At 50.0% G+C, this 17,060-nt stretch overlaps 20 non-coding genes across 20 annotated transcripts; 12 read left to right on the top strand and 8 right to left on the bottom strand.

Annotated features, from left to right (window-relative positions):
* Positions 1–1,022: 1,022 nt before the first annotated feature.
* TRNAG-GCC (transfer RNA glycine (anticodon GCC)) lies at positions 1,023–1,093 on the bottom strand. The gene has a single exon. It is a non-coding gene; the product is annotated as a tRNA-Gly (tRNA).
* A 207-nt stretch (positions 1,094–1,300) lies between these two features.
* TRNAN-GUU (transfer RNA asparagine (anticodon GUU)) lies at positions 1,301–1,374 on the top strand. Its single transcript has one exon. It is a non-coding gene; the product is annotated as a tRNA-Asn (tRNA).
* Positions 1,375–1,622: 248 nt separating this feature from the next.
* On the top strand, positions 1,623–1,694 carry TRNAW-CCA (transfer RNA tryptophan (anticodon CCA)). Its single transcript has one exon. It is a non-coding gene; the product is annotated as a tRNA-Trp (tRNA).
* Positions 1,695–1,765: 71 nt separating this feature from the next.
* TRNAG-GCC (transfer RNA glycine (anticodon GCC)) lies at positions 1,766–1,836 on the bottom strand. The gene has a single exon. It is a non-coding gene; the product is annotated as a tRNA-Gly (tRNA).
* A 1,905-nt stretch (positions 1,837–3,741) lies between these two features.
* Positions 3,742–3,815, top strand: TRNAN-GUU (transfer RNA asparagine (anticodon GUU)). Its single transcript has one exon. It is a non-coding gene; the product is annotated as a tRNA-Asn (tRNA).
* A 248-nt stretch (positions 3,816–4,063) lies between these two features.
* Positions 4,064–4,135, top strand: TRNAW-CCA (transfer RNA tryptophan (anticodon CCA)). The gene has a single exon. It is a non-coding gene; the product is annotated as a tRNA-Trp (tRNA).
* A 71-nt stretch (positions 4,136–4,206) lies between these two features.
* Positions 4,207–4,277, bottom strand: TRNAG-GCC (transfer RNA glycine (anticodon GCC)). Its single transcript has one exon. It is a non-coding gene; the product is annotated as a tRNA-Gly (tRNA).
* Positions 4,278–5,892: 1,615 nt separating this feature from the next.
* Positions 5,893–5,963, bottom strand: TRNAG-GCC (transfer RNA glycine (anticodon GCC)). Its single transcript has one exon. It is a non-coding gene; the product is annotated as a tRNA-Gly (tRNA).
* A 207-nt stretch (positions 5,964–6,170) lies between these two features.
* On the top strand, positions 6,171–6,244 carry TRNAN-GUU (transfer RNA asparagine (anticodon GUU)). Its single transcript has one exon. It is a non-coding gene; the product is annotated as a tRNA-Asn (tRNA).
* Positions 6,245–6,492: 248 nt separating this feature from the next.
* On the top strand, positions 6,493–6,564 carry TRNAW-CCA (transfer RNA tryptophan (anticodon CCA)). Its single transcript has one exon. It is a non-coding gene; the product is annotated as a tRNA-Trp (tRNA).
* A 71-nt stretch (positions 6,565–6,635) lies between these two features.
* TRNAG-GCC (transfer RNA glycine (anticodon GCC)) lies at positions 6,636–6,706 on the bottom strand. The gene has a single exon. It is a non-coding gene; the product is annotated as a tRNA-Gly (tRNA).
* Positions 6,707–8,316: 1,610 nt separating this feature from the next.
* TRNAG-GCC (transfer RNA glycine (anticodon GCC)) lies at positions 8,317–8,387 on the bottom strand. The gene has a single exon. It is a non-coding gene; the product is annotated as a tRNA-Gly (tRNA).
* A 203-nt stretch (positions 8,388–8,590) lies between these two features.
* On the top strand, positions 8,591–8,664 carry TRNAN-GUU (transfer RNA asparagine (anticodon GUU)). The gene has a single exon. It is a non-coding gene; the product is annotated as a tRNA-Asn (tRNA).
* Positions 8,665–8,912: 248 nt separating this feature from the next.
* On the top strand, positions 8,913–8,984 carry TRNAW-CCA (transfer RNA tryptophan (anticodon CCA)). Its single transcript has one exon. It is a non-coding gene; the product is annotated as a tRNA-Trp (tRNA).
* Positions 8,985–10,741: 1,757 nt separating this feature from the next.
* Positions 10,742–10,812, bottom strand: TRNAG-GCC (transfer RNA glycine (anticodon GCC)). The gene has a single exon. It is a non-coding gene; the product is annotated as a tRNA-Gly (tRNA).
* Positions 10,813–11,015: 203 nt separating this feature from the next.
* On the top strand, positions 11,016–11,089 carry TRNAN-GUU (transfer RNA asparagine (anticodon GUU)). The gene has a single exon. It is a non-coding gene; the product is annotated as a tRNA-Asn (tRNA).
* Positions 11,090–11,337: 248 nt separating this feature from the next.
* Positions 11,338–11,409, top strand: TRNAW-CCA (transfer RNA tryptophan (anticodon CCA)). The gene has a single exon. It is a non-coding gene; the product is annotated as a tRNA-Trp (tRNA).
* Positions 11,410–13,445: 2,036 nt separating this feature from the next.
* Positions 13,446–13,519, top strand: TRNAN-GUU (transfer RNA asparagine (anticodon GUU)). Its single transcript has one exon. It is a non-coding gene; the product is annotated as a tRNA-Asn (tRNA).
* A 248-nt stretch (positions 13,520–13,767) lies between these two features.
* Positions 13,768–13,839, top strand: TRNAW-CCA (transfer RNA tryptophan (anticodon CCA)). Its single transcript has one exon. It is a non-coding gene; the product is annotated as a tRNA-Trp (tRNA).
* Positions 13,840–13,910: 71 nt separating this feature from the next.
* Positions 13,911–13,981, bottom strand: TRNAG-GCC (transfer RNA glycine (anticodon GCC)). The gene has a single exon. It is a non-coding gene; the product is annotated as a tRNA-Gly (tRNA).
* Between the last annotated feature and the right edge of the window lie 3,079 nt (positions 13,982–17,060).

Genomic DNA, 17,060 nt, shown 5'->3' with positions numbered 1-17,060 from the left:
CCCTCTCATTCGTCTTGCCGAGGTCAGCACGAATCAGATTCACCTCAATAGCCACGGTGTCAAGTTTGTGGGCCAAGGCCTCGTACTGTAGGCCGATGGATTCCCTCACACCCGAGATGGCGCCCATGATATCCTGTAAGGAGGGCTCCGCCGACTCTTCCAAAATTCGTTCAGACGCAATACTAGAACCAGGTAGGGCAGCTACGGGGGACCCCTTAGAATGGGTATAACGGTCCATGACATTTGATTGAACTGGAGCTCCGCGCAGAGGTGTTTTCGTCTTGCGCGTCTCTCTGTCCCCTCTGCCCGCCATTTTGAAGATGCGTCACAGGACAAGCCACCAGGTTCGACGGGCCCGACACCCAAAGTACAGGATCAAAAGTACAGAAAAAGGGGGCACAACTCGGGTAGAGGTCGCCAAACCAGCAAATAGGTCACATGAAAGCCCAACAGCCGATCCGCCTTCAAGTCTCAGTCGCAACACGACATCCACATCCGTGGCCCAAGTCGGAACGGAATCGAAACCGAAACTTAGGAAGTGGGGACCCACAAGGCCAGATCTCCTGCCGTTGTTGTTCAATTGCAGGACGGCTACAGTACCGCACCCCGTCCCGGGCGCACCTCAAGGGCGGAGCCCAAAAGTTCAGAGCACCATATCTCAGGAATACGAGATCCAAATCGATTTCTGAAAAGTGCTAGGGTAATCAGCCAAACGTCCCCTACACGAATTCTTGCAAGAAATCAGGATTCAGCCAGGATAAAATGTCGGGAGCGGCGAGGGTCCGGAGAGCGCTGTGCTCAAGCGGCCATCTCGGATGCCCGCCAAGCTCCTCCTCCCATCAGCATTTGTTGATCTGGCTTGAAGGCTGTAAGTGTAAGGACCTTGTGGCGCAACGGTAGCGCGTCTGACTCCAGATCAGAAGGTTGCGTGGTCAAATCACGTCGGGGTCACTGCTTACCATTTTATTCCCCACTGAGTTCATATATTTCCTTTCGAAAACAAAGTCAAAGGAACGCAGCCTTGCATTGGCCGGGAATCGAACCCGGGCCTCCCGCGTGGCAGGCGAGAATTCTACCACTGAACCACCAATGCTTCACATGGGGAGTTCACAGGCATAGCTCTGTCCAAGACAGTGATCAGGTGCACACACTTAAATTGTACACATATGAACAAAGTGTGCGCAGCAGACATGACAACGCCAAAGTTTCACATGATGATGGCTTATATAAGACAAGCTCCAGGCAGGCACATACATATCAAGATATATATTGAGTCTAAGGAAAGATGCTGTAGTCACTCGTCTCTGTGGCGCAATCGGTTAGCGCGTTCGGCTGTTAAGCGAAAGGTTGGTGGTTCAAGCCCACCCAGGGACATATTACTTTGCCTGCATGAAACACTTGAATGGAAAACAGATACATACCTTTGCTCTCTCCTGCTGGACACCCTTTCCCTGAATATTTCAATTCTCTGCGTTCTCTCGGCACCTGCAGTCAATTTCATAATTAGGATAGAAAACAAAAGGTCAAGCTCTGTAATACAACTGTAGGCATATGAGGAGGGGAAAATAAGTCAAAAGGCCCACAGCATTTGTTGATCTGGCTCCGAAAGCTGTAAGTGTAAGGACCTCGTGGCGCAACGGTAGCGCGTCTGACTCCAGATCAGAAGGTTGCGTGTTCAAATCACGTCGGGGTTACTGCTTACCATTTTATTCCCCACTGAGGTCATATATTTCCTTTCGAAAACAAAGTCAAAAGAAAGCAGTCTTGCATTGGCCGGGAATCGAACCCGGGCCTCCCGCGTGGCAGGCGAGAATTCTACCACTGAACCACCAATGCTTCACATGGGTTGTTCACAGGCAGAGCTCTGCCCAAGACAGTGATCAGGTGCACACACTTAAATTGTACACATATGAACAAAGTGTGCGCAGCAGACATGATAACGCCAACATTTCACATGAAGATGGCAAGAATCAGATGCAGGAGACTATAACTATGAATGTCTTTGCATTTGCTGAGGTCACTGGCTTGGGACTAGAGTTGTGTTTATCAGGGCATGATGGCAGGCTGCTCCCGACAAAAGTGGTACACAGAATGCACCCGCCAGATCACCAGCACTATTGTGTTTCAGATTATCTCACTGAACTCTCCTCCTGGAAAATCCTTCCCACTGGCTTTCCCAGATTCTGTGTCCTCCCCTAAATGCTGGGGTGAAACGGGCAGAGTTCTGCGCCCTGCGTCCCTTTACGCGTCCCTAACGCGCTCCCAACGCGGCCTACAGCCCTGGTCGGGCACAGCCCTGGTCGGGCTTAGATCACTGGAGCCTTTTGTGACCAAGAACTCCGGAAGCCTAGGGTCAGGCCTGTTGCACAGGCATATTGTGCCTTGCCAATCCGGGATTGTTGTGTTTCAGGGCCTAGCCATCAATACTCCTGGGATTTCTTTCCCTGAGAACCCTCTTGTCCCTGTCCTCCCACAAGCCCCAGCTTTTATGTAAAATAAAGTGTGCTCCATGGGCCTTCCCCTATTTGCTCTCTCCCCAATCTCTTTCTCCAAAGCTGAGCTCTGAAGGTAAATGTATCTATCTGAGTGAGGGGCTAGGGAGGGCCTTTCCCAGCAGTCTTACAAGTCAAGAGTTCAGAGAAAGCACCTGCTATGGGAGGGAGACTTTGCTCACAGAGAAGTCAAGTCTAAGATAACACATCTGATGGGCAAGGCACACGCCTTACTGGCTGGTAGCACACCTACAGAGGAGCAGGGAGCTATGCTAAGCAGGCAACAGAAAAGTCATGTATGTGTCTCATACACTGGGACCGGTAGTAATACTGGCTCTAAGACCATTAGACAGTAGTCTATTCATCATTACGTCCAACAATAACAAGACACTAAGCAAATGAGAAATGCTGTATGGCATAAAGACACATTATATAACACAAGCTCCAGGCAGGCACACAATTATCAAGATATATATTGAGTCTCAGGAACTGTGCTACAGTTATTAACCTCTGTGGTGCAAATGGTTAGCGCGTTCGGTTGTTAACAGAAAGGTTGGTGGTTCAAGCCCACCCAGGGAAGTAACCTTTTTGCCTGCATGAAACACTTTAATGAAACACAGATACGTACCTCTGCTCTCTCCTGCTTAAGACCCTTTATCTGAACATTTCAATCCTCTGCGTTCTCTCTGCACCTGCAGTCAATTTCATAATTAGGATAGAAAACAAAAGGCCTAGCCCTGTAATACAACTGTAGGCATATGAGGAGGGGAAAATAAGTCAAAAGGCCATCAGCATTTGTTGATCTGGCTTGAAGGCTGTAAGTGGAAGGACCTTGTGGCGCAACGGTAGCGCGTCTGACTCCAGATCAGAAGGTTGCGTGGTCAAATCACGTCGGGGTCACTGCTTACCATTTTATTCCCCACTGAGTTCATATATTTCCTTTCGAAAACAAAGTCAAAGGAACGCAGCCTTGCATTGGCCGGGAATCGAACCCGGGCCTCCCGCGTGGCAGGTGAGAATTCTACCACTGAACCACCAATGCTTCACATGGGGAGTTCACAGGCATAGCTCTGTCCAAGACAGTGATCAGGTGCACACACTTAAATTGTACACATATGAACAAAGTGTGCGCAGCAGACATGACAACGCCAAACTTTCACATGATGATGGCTTATATAAGACAAGCTCCAGGCAGGCACATACATATCAAGATATATATTGAGTCTAAGGAAAGATGCTGTAGTCACTCGTCTCTGTGGCGCAATCGGTTAGCGCGTTTGGCTGTTAACCGAAAGGTTGGTGGTTCAAGCCCACCCAGGGACGTATTATTTTGCCTGCATGAAACACTTGAATGGAAAACAGATACATACCTTTGCTCTCTCCTGCTGGACACCCTTTCCCTGAATATTTCAATTCTCTGCGTTCTCTCGGCACCTGCAGTCAATTTCATAATTAGGATAGAAAACAAAAGGTCAAGCTCTGTAATACAACTGTAGGCATATGAGGAGGGGAAAATAAGTCAAAAGACCCACAGCATTTGTTGATCTGGCTCCGAAAGCTGTAAGTGTAAGGACCTCGTGGCGCAACGGTAGCGCGTCTGACTCCAGATCAGAAGGTTGCGTGTTCAAATCACGTCGGGGTCACTGCTTACCATTTTATTCCCCACTGAGGTCATATATTTCCTTTCGAAAACAAAGTCAAAAGAAAGCAGTCTTGCATTGGCCGGGAATCGAACCCGGGCCTCCCGCGTGGCAGGCGAGAATTCTACCACTGAACCACCAATGCTTCACATGGGTTGTTCACAGGCAGAGCTCTGCCCAAGACAGTGATCAGGTGCACACACTTAAATTGTACACATATGAACAAAGTGTGCGCAGCAGACATGATAACGCCAACGTTTCACATGAAGATGGCAAGAATCAGATGCAGGAGACTATAACTATGAATGTCTTTGCATTTGCTGAGGTCACTGGCTTGGGACTAGAGTTGTGTTTATCAGGGCATGATGGCAGGCTGCTCCCGACAAAAGTGGTTCACAGAATGCACCCGCCAGATCACCAGCACTATTGTGTTTCAGATTATCTCACTGAACTCTCCTCCTGGAAAATCCTTCCCACTGGCTTTCCCAGATTCTGTGTCCTCCCCTAAATGCTGGGGTGAAACGGGCAGAGTTCTGCGCCCTGCGTCCCTAACGCGCTCCCAACGCGGCCTACAGCCCTGGTCGGGCACAGCCCTGGTCGGGCTTAGATCACTGGAGCCTTTTGTGACCAAGAACTCCGGAAGCCTAGGGTCAGGCCTGTTGCACAGGCATATTGTGCCTTGCCAATCCGGGATTGTTGTGTTTCAGGGCCTAGCCATCAATACTCCTGGGATTTCTTTCCCTGAGAACCCTCTTGTCCCTGTCCTCCCACAAGCCCCAGCTTTTATGTAAAATAAAGTGTGCACCATGGGCCTTCCCCTATTTGCTCTCTCCCCAATCTCTTTCTCCAAAGCTGAGCTCTGAAGGTAAATGTACCTATCTGAGTGAGGGGCTAGGGAGGGCCTTTCCCAGCAGTCTTACAAGTCAAGAGTTCAGAGAAAGCACCTGCTATGGGAGGGAGACTTTGCTCACAGAGAAGTCAAGTCTAACATAACACATCTGATGGGCAAGGCACACGCCTTACTGGCTGGTAGCACACCTACAGAGGAGCAGGGAGCTATGCTAAGCAGGCAACAGAAAAGTCATGTATGTGTCTCATACACTGGGACCGGTAGTAATACTGGCTCTAAGACCATTAGACAGTAGTCTATTCATCATTACGTCCAACAATAACAAGACACTAAGCAAATGAGAAATGCTGTATGGCATAAAGACGCATTATATAACACAAGCTCCAGGCAGGCACACAATTATCAAGATATATATTGAGTCTCAGGAACTGTGCTACAGTTATTAACCTCTGTGGTGCAAATGGTTAGCGCGTTCGGTTGTTAACAGAAAGGTTGGTGGTTCAAGCCCACCCAGGGAAGTATCCTTTTTGCCTGCATGAAACACTTTAATGAAACACAGATACGTACCTCTGCTCTCTCCTGCTTAAGACCCTTTATCTGAACATTTCAATCCTCTGCGTTCTCTCTGCACCTGCAGTCAATTTCATAATTAGGATAGAAAACAAAAGGCCTAGCCCTGTAATACAACTGTAGGCATATGAGGAGGGGAAAATAAGTCAAAAGGCCATCAGCATTTGTTGATCTGGCTTGAAGGCTGTAAGTGTAAGGACCTTGTGGCACAACGGTAGCGCGTCTGACTCCAGATCAGAAGGTTGCGTGGTCAAATCACGTCGGGGTCACTGCTTACCATTTTATTCCCCACTGAGTTCATATATTTCCTTTCGAAAACAAAGTCAAAGGAACGCAACCTTGCATTGGCCGGGAATCGAACCCGGGCCTCCCGCGTGGCAGGCGAGAATTTTACCACTGAACCACCAATGCTTCACATGGGGAGTTCACAGGCATAGCTCTGTCCAAGACAGTGATCAGGTGCACACACTTAAATTGTACACATATGAACAAAGTGTGCGCAGCAGACATGACAACGCCAAAGTTTCACATGATGATGGCTTATATAAGACAAGCTCCAGGCAGGCACATACATATCAAGATATATATTGAGTCTAAGGAAAGATGCTGTAGTCACTCGTCTCTGTGGCGCAATCGGTTAGCGCGTTCGGCTGTTAACCGAAAGGTTGGTGGTTCAAGCCCACCCAGGGACGTATTATTTTGCCTGCATGAAACACTTGAATGGAAAACAGATACATACCTTTGCTCTCTCCTGCTGGACACCCTTTCCCTGAATATTTCAATTCTCTGCGTTCTCTCGGCACCTGCAGTCAATTTCATAATTAGGATAGAAAACAAAAGGTCAAGCTCTGTAATACAACTGTAGGCATATGAGGAGGGGAAAATAAGTCAAAAGGCCCACAGCATTTGTTGATCTGGCTCCGAAAGCTGTAAGTGTAAGGACCTCGTGGCGCAACGGTAGCGCGTCTGACTCCAGATCAGAAGGTTGCGTGTTCAAATCACGTCGGGGTCACTGCTTACCATTTTATTCCCCACTGAGGTCATATATTTCCTTTTGAAAACAAAGTCAAAAGAAAGCAGTCTTGCATTGGCCGGGAATCGAACCCGGGCCTCCCGCGTGGCAGGCGAGAATTCTACCACTGAACCACCAATGCTTCACATGGGTCGTTCACAGGCAAAGCTCTGCCCAAGACAGTGATCAGGTGCACACACTTAAATTGTACACAAATGAACAAAGTGTGCGCAGCAGACATGATAACGCCAACGTTTCACATGAAGATGGCAAGAATCAGATGCAGGAGACTATAACTATGAATGTCTTTGCATTTGCTGAGGTCACTGGCTTGGGACTAGAGTTGTGTTTATCAGGGCATGATGGCAGGCTGCTCCCGACAAAAGTGGTTCACAGAATGCACCCGCCAGATCACCAGCACTATTGTGTTTCAGATTATCTCACTGAACTCTCCTCCTGGAAAATCCTTCCCACTGGCTTTCCCAGATTCTGTGTCCTCCCCTAAATGCTGGGGTGAAACGGGCGGAGTTCTGCGCCCTGCGTCCCTTTACGCGTCCCTAACGCGCTCCCAATGCGGCCTACAGCCCTGGTCGGGCTTAGATCACTGGAGCCTTTTGTGACCAAGAACTCCGGAAGCCTAGGGTCAGGCCTGTTGCACAGGCATATTGTGCCTTGCCAATCCGGGATTGTTGTGTTTCAGGGCCTAGCCATCAATACTCCTGGGATCTCTTTCCCTGAGAACCCTCTTGTCCCTGTCCTCCCACAAGCCCCAGCTTTTATGTAAAATAAAGTGTGCACCATGGGCCTTCCCCTATTTGCTCTCTCCCCAATCTCTTTCTCCAAAGCTGAGCTCTGAAGGTAAATGTATCTATCTGAGTGAGGGGCTAGGGAGGGCCTTTCCCAGCAGTCTTACAAGTCAAGAGTTCAGAGAAAGCACCTGCTATGGGAGGGAGACTTTGCTCACAGAGAAGTCAAGTCTAAGATAACACATCTGATGGGCAAGGCACACGCCTTACTGGCTGGTAGCACACCTACAGAGGAGCAGGGAGCTATGCTAAGCAGGCAACAGAAAAGTCATGTATGTGTCTCATACACTGGGACCGGTAGTAATACTGGCTCTAAGACCATTAGACAGTAGTCTATTCATCATTACGTCCAACAATAACAAGACACTAAGCAAATGAGAAATGCTGTATGGCATAAAGACGCATTATATAACACAAGCTCCAGGCAGGCACACAATTATCAAGATATATATTGAGTCTCAGGAACTGTGCTACAGTTATTAACCTCTGTGGTGCAAATGGTTAGCGTGTTCGGTTGTTAACAGAAAGGTTGGTGGTTCAAGCCCACCCAGGGAAGTATCCTTTTTGCCTGCATGAAACACTTTAATGAAACACAGATACGTACCTCTGCTCTCTCCTGCTTAAGACCCTTTATCTGAACATTTCAATCCTCTGCGTTCTCTCTGCACCTGCAGTCAATTTCATAATTAGGATAGAAAACAAAAGGCCTAGCCCTGTAATACAACTGTAGGCATATGAGGAGGGGAAAATAAGTCAAAAGGCCATCAGCATTTGTTGATCTGGCTTGAAGGCTGTAAGTGTAAGGACCTTGTGGCGCAACGGTAGCGCGTCTGACTCCAGATCAGAAGGTTGCGTGGTCAAATCACGTCGGGGTCACTGCTTACCATTTATTCCCCACTGAGTTCATATATTTCCTTTCGAAAACAAAGTCAAAGGAACGCAGCCTTGCATTGGCCGGGAATCGAACCCGGGCCTCCCGCGTGGCAGGCGAGAATTCTACCACTGAACCACCAATGCTTCACATGGGGAGTTCACAGGCATAGCTCTGTCCAAGACAGTGATCAGGTGCACACACTTAAATTGTACACATATGAACAAAGTGTGCGCAGCAGACATGACAACGCCAAAGTTTCACATGATGATGGCTTATATAAGACAAGCTGCAGGCACATACATATCAAGATATATATTGAGTCTAAGGAAAGATGCTGTAGTCACTCGTCTCTGTGGCGCAATCGGTTAGCACGTTCGGCTGTTAAGCGAAAGGTTGGTGGTTCAAGCCCACCCAGGGACGTATTATTTTGCCTGCATGAAACACTTGAATGGAAAACAGATACATACCTTTGCTCTCTCCTGCTGGACACCCTTTCCCTGAATATTTCAATTCTCTGCGTTCTCTCGGCACCTGCAGTCAATTTCATAATTAGGATAGAAAACAAAAGGTCAAGCTCTGTAATACAACTGTAGGCATATGAGGAGGGGAAAATAAGTCAAAAGGCCCACAGCATTTGTTGATCTGGCTCCAAAAGCTGTAAGTGTAAGGACCTCGTGGCGCAACGGTAGCGCGTCTGACTCCAGATCAGAAGGTTGCGTGTTCAAATCACGTCGGAGTCACTGCTTACCATTTTATTCCCCACTGAGGTCATATATTTCCTTTCGAAAACAAAGTCAAAAGAAAGCAGTCTTGCATTGGCAGGGAATCGAACCCGGGCCTCCCGCGTGGCAGGCGAGAATTCTACCACTGAACCACCAATGCTTCACATGGGTTGTTCACAGGCAGAGCTCTGCCCAAGACAGTGATCAGGTGCACACACTTAAATTGTACACATATGAACAAAGTGTGCGCAGCAGACATGATAACGCCAACGTTTCACATGAAGATGGCAAGAATCAGATGCAGGAGACTATAACTATGAATGTCTTTGCATTTGCTGAGGTCACTGGCTTGGGACTAGAGTTGTGTTTATCAGGGCATGATGGCAGGCTGCTCCCGACAAAAGTGGTTCACAGAATGCACCCGCCAGATCACCAGCACTATTGTGTTTCAGATTATCTCACTGAACTCTCCTCCTGGAAAATCCTTCCCACTGGCTTTCCCAGATTCTGTGTCCTCCCCTAAATGCTGGGGTGAAACGGGCAGAGTTCTGCGCCCTGCGTCCCTAACGCGCTCCCAACACGGCCTACAGCCCTGGTCGGGCACAGCCCTGGTCGGGCTTAGATCACTGGAGCCTTTTGTGACCAAGAACTCCGGAAGCCTAGGGTCAGGCCTGTTGCACAGGCATATTGTGCCTTGCCAATCCGGGATTGTTGTGTTTCAGGGCCTAGCCATCAATACTCCTGGGATTTCTTTCCCTGAGAACCCTCTTGTCCCTGTCCTCCCACAAGCCCCAGCTTTTATGTAAAATAAAGTGTGCACCATGGGCCTTCCCCTATTTGCTCTCTCCCCAATCTCTTTCTCCAAAGCTGAGCTCTGAAGGTAAATGTATCTATCTGAGTGAGGGGCTAGGGAGGGCCTTTCCCAGCAGTCTTACAAGTCAAGAGTTCAGAGAAAGCACCTGCTATGGGAGGGAGACTTTGCTCACAGAGAAGTCAAGTCTAACATAACACATCTGATGGGCAAGGCACACGCCTTACTGGCTGGTAGCACACCTACAGAGGAGCAGGGAGCTATGCTAAGCAGGCAACAGAAAAGTCATGTATGTGTCTCATACACTGGGACCGGTAGTAATACTGGCTCTAAGACCATTAGACAGTAGTCTATTCATCATTACGTCCAACAATAACAAGACACTAAGCAAATGAGAAATGCTGTATGGCATAAAGACGCATTATATAACACAAGCTCCAGGCAGGCACACAATTATCAAGATATATATTGAGTCTCAGGAACTGTGCTACAGTTATTAACCTCTGTGGTGCAAATGGTTAGCGCGTTCGGTTGTTAACAGAAAGGTTGGTGGTTCAAGCCCACCCAGGGAAGTATCCTTTTTGCCTGCATGAAACACTTTAATGAAACACAGATACGTACCTCTGCTCTCTCCTGCTTAAGACCCTTTATCTGAACATTTCAATCCTCTGCGTTCTCTCTGCACCTGCAGTCAATTTCATAATTAGGATAGAAAACAAAAGGCCTAGCCCTGTAATACAACTGTAGGCATATGAGGAGGGGAAAATAAGTCAAAAGGCCATCAGCATTTGTTGATCTGGCTTGAAGGCTGTAAGTGTAAGGAACTTGTGGCGCAACGGTAGCGCGTCTGACTCCAGATCAGAAGGTTGCGTGGTCAAATCACGTCGGGGTCACTGCTTGCCATTTTATTCCCCACTGAGTTCATATATTTCCTTTCGAAAACAAAGTCAAAGGAACGCAGCCTTGCATTGGCCGGGAATCAAACCCGGGCCTCCCGCGTGGCAGGCGAGAATTCTACCACTGAACCACCAATGCTTCACATGGGGAGTTCACAGGCATAGCTCTGTCCAAGACAGTGATCAGGTGCACACACTTAAATTGTACACATATGAACAAAGTGTGCGCAGCAGACATGACAACGCCAAAGTTTCACATGATGATGGCTTATATAAGACAAGCTGCAGGCACATACATATCAAGATATATATTGAGTCTAAGGAAAGATGCTGTAGTCACTCGTCTCTGTGGCGCAATCGTTTAGCGCGTTCGGCTGTTAAGCGAAAGGTTGGTGGTTCAAGCCCACCCAGGGACGTACTATTTTGCCTGCATGAAACACTTGAATGGAAAACAGATACATGCCTTTGCTCTCTCCTGCTGGACACCCTTTCCCTGAATATTTCAATTCTCTGCGTTCTCTCGGCACCTGCAGTCAATTTCATAATTAGGATAGAAAACAAAAGGTCAAGCTCTGTAATACAACTGTAGGCATATGAGGAGGGGAAAATAAGTCAAAAGGCCCACAGCATTTGTTGATCTGGCTCCGAAAGCTGTAAGTGTAAGGACCTCGTGGCGCAACGGTAGCGCGTCTGACTCCAGATCAGAAGGTTGCGTGTTCAAATCACGTCGGAGTCACTGCTTACCATTTTTTTCCCCACTGAGGTCATATATTTCCTTTCGAAAACAAAGTCAAAAGAAAGCAGTCTTGCATTGGCCGGGAATCGAACCCGGGCCTCCCGCGTGGCAGGTGAGAATTCTACCACTGAACCACCAATGCTTCACATGGGTTGTTCACAGGCAGAGCTCTGCCCAAGACAGTGATCAGGTGCACACACTTAAATTGTACACATATGAACAAAGTGTGCGCAGCAGACATGATAACGCCAACGTTTCACATGAAGATGGCAAGAATCAGATGCAGGAGACTATAACTATGAATGTCTTTGCATTTGCTGAGGTCACTGGCTTGGGACTAGAGTTGTGTTTATCAGGGCATGATGGCAAGCTGCTCCCGACAAAAGTGGTTCACAGAATGCACCCGCCAGATCACCAGCACTATTGTGTTTCAGATTATCTCACTGAACTCTCCTCCTGGAAAATCCTTCCCACTGGCTTTCCCAGATTCTGTGTCCTCCCCTAAATGCTGGGGTGAAACGGGCAGAGTTCTGCGCCCTGCGTCCCTAACGCGCTCCCAACGCGGCCTACAGCCCTGGTCGGGCACAGCCCTGGTCGGGCTTAGATCACTGGAGCCTTTTGTGACCAAGAACTCCGGAAGCCTAGGGTCAGGCCTGTTGCACAGGCATATTGTGCCTTGCCAATCCGGGATTGTTGTGTTTCAGGGCCTAGCCATCAATACTCCTGGGATTTCTTTCCCTGAGAACCCTCTTGTCCCTGTCCTCCCACAAGCCCCAGCTTTTATGTAAAATAAAGTGTGCACCATGGGCCTTCCCCTATTTGCTCTCTCCCCAATCTCTTTCTCCAAAGCTGAGCTCTGAAGGTAAATGTATCTATCTGAGTGAGGGGCTAGGGAGGGCCTTTCCCAGCAGTCTTACAAGTCAAGAGTTCAGAGAAAGCACCTGCTATGGGAGGGAGACTTTGCTCACAGAGAAGTCAAGTCTAAGATAACACATCTGATGGGCAAGGCACACGCCTTACTGGCTGGTAGCACACCTACAGAGGAGCAGGGAGCTATGCTAAGCAGGCAACAGAAAAGTCATGTATGTGTCTCATACACTGGGACCGGTAGTAATACTGGCTCTAAGACCATTAGGCAGTAGTCTATTCATCATTACGTCCAACAATAACAAGACACTAAGCAAATGAGAAATGCTGTATGGCATAAAGACGCATTATATAACACAAGCTCCAGGCAGGCACACAATTATCAAGATATATATTGAGTCTCAGGAACTATGCTACAGTTATTAACCTCTGTGGTGCAAATGTTTAGCGCGTTCGGTTGTTAACAGAAAGGTTGGTGGTTCAAGCCCACCCAGGGAAGTGTCCTTTTCTGCCTGCATGAAACACTTTAATGAAACACAGATACGTACCTCTGCTCTCTCCTGCTTAAGACCCTTTATCTGAACATTTCAATCCTCTGCGTTCTCTCTGCACCTGCAGTCAATTTCATAATTAGGATAGAAAACAAAAGGCCTAGCCCTGTAATACAACTGTAGGCATATGAGGAGGGGAAAATAAGTCAAAAGGCCATCAGCATTTGTTGATCTGGCTTGAAGGCTGTAAGTGTAAGGACCTTGTGGCGCAACGGTAGCGCGTCTGACTCCAGATCAGAAGGTTGCGTGGTCAAATCACGTCGGGGTCACTGCTTACCATTTTATTCCCCACTGAGTTCATATATTTCCTTTCGAAAACAAAGTCAAAGGAACGCAGCCTTGCATTGGCCGGGAATCGAACCCGGGCCTCCCACGTGGCAGGCGAGAATTCTACCACGGAACCACCAATGCTTCACATGGGGAGTTAACAGGCATAGCTCTGTCCAAGACAGTGATCAGGTGCACACACTTAAATTGTACACATATGAACAAAGTGTGCGCAGCAGACATGACAACGCCAAAGTTTCACATGATGATGGCTTATATAAGACAAGCTCCAGGCAGGCACATACATATCAAGATATATATTGAGTCTAAGGAAAGATGCTGTAGTCACTCGTCTCTGTGGCGCAATCGGTTAGCGCGTTCGGCTGTTAACCGAAAGGTTGGTGGTTCAAGCCCACCCAGGGACGTAATATTTTCCCTGCATGAAACACTTGAATGGAAAACAGATACATACCTTTGCTCTCTCCTGCTGGACACCCTTTCCCTGAATATTTCAATTCTCTGCGTTCTCTCGGCACCTGCAGTCAATTTCATAATTAGGATAGAAAACAAAAGGTCAATCTCTGTAATACAACTGTAGGCATATGAGGAGGGGAAAATAAGTCAAAAGGCCCACAGCATTTGTTGATCTGGCTCCGAAAGCTGTAAGTGTAAGGACCTCGTGGCACAACGGTAGTGCGTCTGACTCCAGATCAGAAGGTTGCGTGTTCAAATCACGTCGGGGTCACTGCTTACCATTTTATTCCCCACTGAGGTCATATATTTCCTTTCGAAAACAAAGTCAAAAGAAAGCAGTCTTGCATTGGCCGGGAATCGAACCCGGGCCTCCCGCGTGGCAGGCGAGAATTCTACCACTGAACCACCAATGCTTCACATGGTTTGTTCACAGGCAGAGCTCTGCCCAAGACAGTGATCAGGTGCACACACTTAAATTGTACACATATGAACAAAGTGTGCGCAGCAGATATGATAACGCCAACGTTTCACATGAAGATGGCAAGAATCAGATGCAGGAGACTATAACTATGAATGTCTTTGCATTTGCTGAGGTCACTGGCTTGGGACTAGAGTTGTGTTTATCAGGGCATGATGGCAGGCTGCTCCCGACAAAAGTGGTTCACAGAATGCACCCGCCAGATCACCAGCACTATTGTGTTTCAGATTATCTCACTGAACTCTCCTCCTGGAAAATCCTTCCCACTGGCTTTCCCAGATTCTGTGTCCTCCCCTAAATGCTGGGGTGAAACGGGCAGAGTTCTGCGCCCTGCGTCGCTAACGCGCTCCCAACGCGGCCTACAGCCCTGGTCGGGCACAGCCCTGGTCGGGCTTAGATCACTGGAGCCTTTTGTGACCAAGAACTCCGGAAGCCTAGGGTCAGGCCTGTTGCACAGGCATATTGTGCCTTGCCAATCCGGGATTGTTGTGTTTCAGGGCCTAGCCATCAATACTCCTGGGATTTCTTTCCCTGAGAACCCTCTTGTCCCTGTCCTCCCACAAGCCCCAGCTTTTATGTAAAATAAAGTGTGCACCATGGGCCTTCCCCTATTTGCTCTCTCCCCAATCTCTTTCTCCAAAGCTGAGCTCTGAAGGTAAATGTATCTATCTGAGTGAGGGGCTAGGGAGGGCCTTTCCCAGCAGTCTTACAAGTCAAGAGTTCAGAGAAAGCACCTGCTATGGGAGGGAGACTTTGCTCACAGAGAAGTCAAGTCTAACATAACACATCTGATGGGCAAGGCACACGCCTTACTGGCTGGTAGCACACCTACAGAGGAGCAGGGAGCTATGCTAAGCAGGCAACAGAAAAGTCATGTATGTGTCTCATACACTGGGACCGGTAGTAATACTGGCTCTAAGACCATTAGACAGTAGTCTATTCATCATTACGTCCAACAATAACAAGACACTAAGCAAATGAGAAATGCTGTATGGCATAAAGACGCATTATATAACACAAGCTCCAGGCAGGCACACAATTATCAAGATATATATTGAGTCTCAGGAACTGTGCTACAGCAGGGGTGCCCAAACCAGTCCTGGCGGGCCGTATCCATGCCAGATTTTTGGGATATCCCCATCTGGGGATCACGGTTCGATCCCCGGCACCGGCGGCAGATTAGCCCAGCACCAGGTGACTCTGGGAAATAGCTGGCGCCGCGGCTAGGGCGGCTGACTCCGGAATCTGGAGATTTTTTTTATTTAAGGTTTTTGTAGAGCGCGTAGTAACCCTCGAGCATCCCAGAGATCAGGGTTCGATCCCCGGCACCGGCCGCAGATTAGCCCAGCACCACGTGACTCTGGGAAATAGCTGGCGCCGCGGCTAGGGAGGCTGACTCCGGAATCTGGAGATCACGGTTCGATCCCCGGCACCGGCCGCAGATTAGCTCAGCACCAGGTGACTCTGGGAAATAGCTGGCGCCGCGGCTAGGGCGGCTGACTCCGGAATCTGGAGATTTTTTTATTTAAGGTTTTTGTAGAGCGCGTAGTAACCCTCGAGCATCCCAGAGATCAGGGTTCGATCCCCGGCACCGGCCGCAGATTAGCCCAGCACCACGTGACTCTGGGAAATAGCTGGCGCCGCGGCTAGGGCGGCTGACTCTGGAATCTGGGGATCACGGTTCGATCCCCGGCACCGGCGGCAGATTAGCCCAGCACCATGTGACTCTGGGCAATAGCTTGCTTAATCTTCCCAACGGCCCCTAGCGCCTAGAGACCCTTACGGGTGATTGTGCGCCTTACAAATGTGGATTATTATTATTATTATTATTATTTGGGCCGATTCCGATCCGGTTCGTAAAAGCACATCTGCCCGAATCTGTCGGACAACCACGTACGCCCGGGAGAGGACTGCCCGGGACCCGTGGAGCCCGTCCTGGTCACTCTGACCTGCCATCGGCCTGGAGAAGGGAGCGCCGGACGCCCGGGGGGAGGACTGCCCGGGACCCGTGGAGCCCGTCCTGGGCACTCTGACCTGCCGTCTGCCCGGGGAAGGGAGCCCCGGACGCCCGGGGGGAGGACTGTCCGGGACCCATGGAGCCCGTCCTGGGCACTCTGACCTGCCGACGGCCCGGGGAAGGGAGCCCCGGACGCCCGGGGGAGGACTGCCCGGGACCCGTGGAACTCGTCCTGGGCACTCTGACATGCCGCTGACCCGGGGAAGGGAACCCCGGACGCCCGGGAGCCGTGGAGCCCGTCCTGGGCACTCTGACAAGCCGTCGGACCGGGGAAGGGAGCCCCGGACGCCCGGGACCCGTGGAGCCTGTCCTGGGAACTCCGGCATGCCGTTGGCCCAGGGAAGGGAGTCCCAGATACCCGGGACCCGTGGAGCCCGTCATGGGCACTCTGACAAGCCGGTGTCCCGGGGAAGGGAGCCCCGGGCGCCCGGGACTCGTGGAGCCCGTCCTGGGCACTCTGGCATGCCGTTGGCCTGGGGAAGGGAGCCCCGGACGCCCGGTGGGGGAGGACTGCCAGGGACCCGTGGAGCCCGTCCTGGGCACTTTGACCTGCCGTTGGCCTGGAGATGGAAGCCCCGGATGCCTGGGGGAGGACTGCCCGGGACCCATGGAGCCCGTCCCGGGTACTTTGCCATGCTGTTGGCCTCCTGGAGATGGGTGCCCCGGACGCCCGGGGGAGGACTGCCCGGGACGTATGGAGCCCGTCCCGGGCACTTTTCCATGCCGTCGGCAGGGATGGAGCCCCGGACGCCCGGGGGACGACTGCCCAAGAGCCATGGAGCCCGTCCTGGGCAATTTGACAAGCCGTTGGCCTGGAGGAAGGAAGCCCCGGGTGGCCTAGGGAGGTGTTACCCAGGCATAGCCCATCTGGTCCCCCTAGCAGAGAACCACCAACCTTGGAGGGGTGTCCGGGCGTACCCTGTCCCTAGTAATCCGGAGGGAAATTACCTGACTTTCTTGCAATCTGTGCACACGAGGTGACAGAGGGGACCCAAGG

Source organism: Lissotriton helveticus, chromosome 1_2 (genome assembly GCF_964261635.1).
Source record: "Lissotriton helveticus chromosome 1_2, aLisHel1.1, whole genome shotgun sequence".
Taxonomy (NCBI): domain Eukaryota; kingdom Metazoa; phylum Chordata; class Amphibia; order Caudata; family Salamandridae; genus Lissotriton; species Lissotriton helveticus.
The sequence above is the reverse complement of the archived record's forward strand: the minus strand, read 5'-3'. Positions and strand labels throughout refer to the sequence as shown.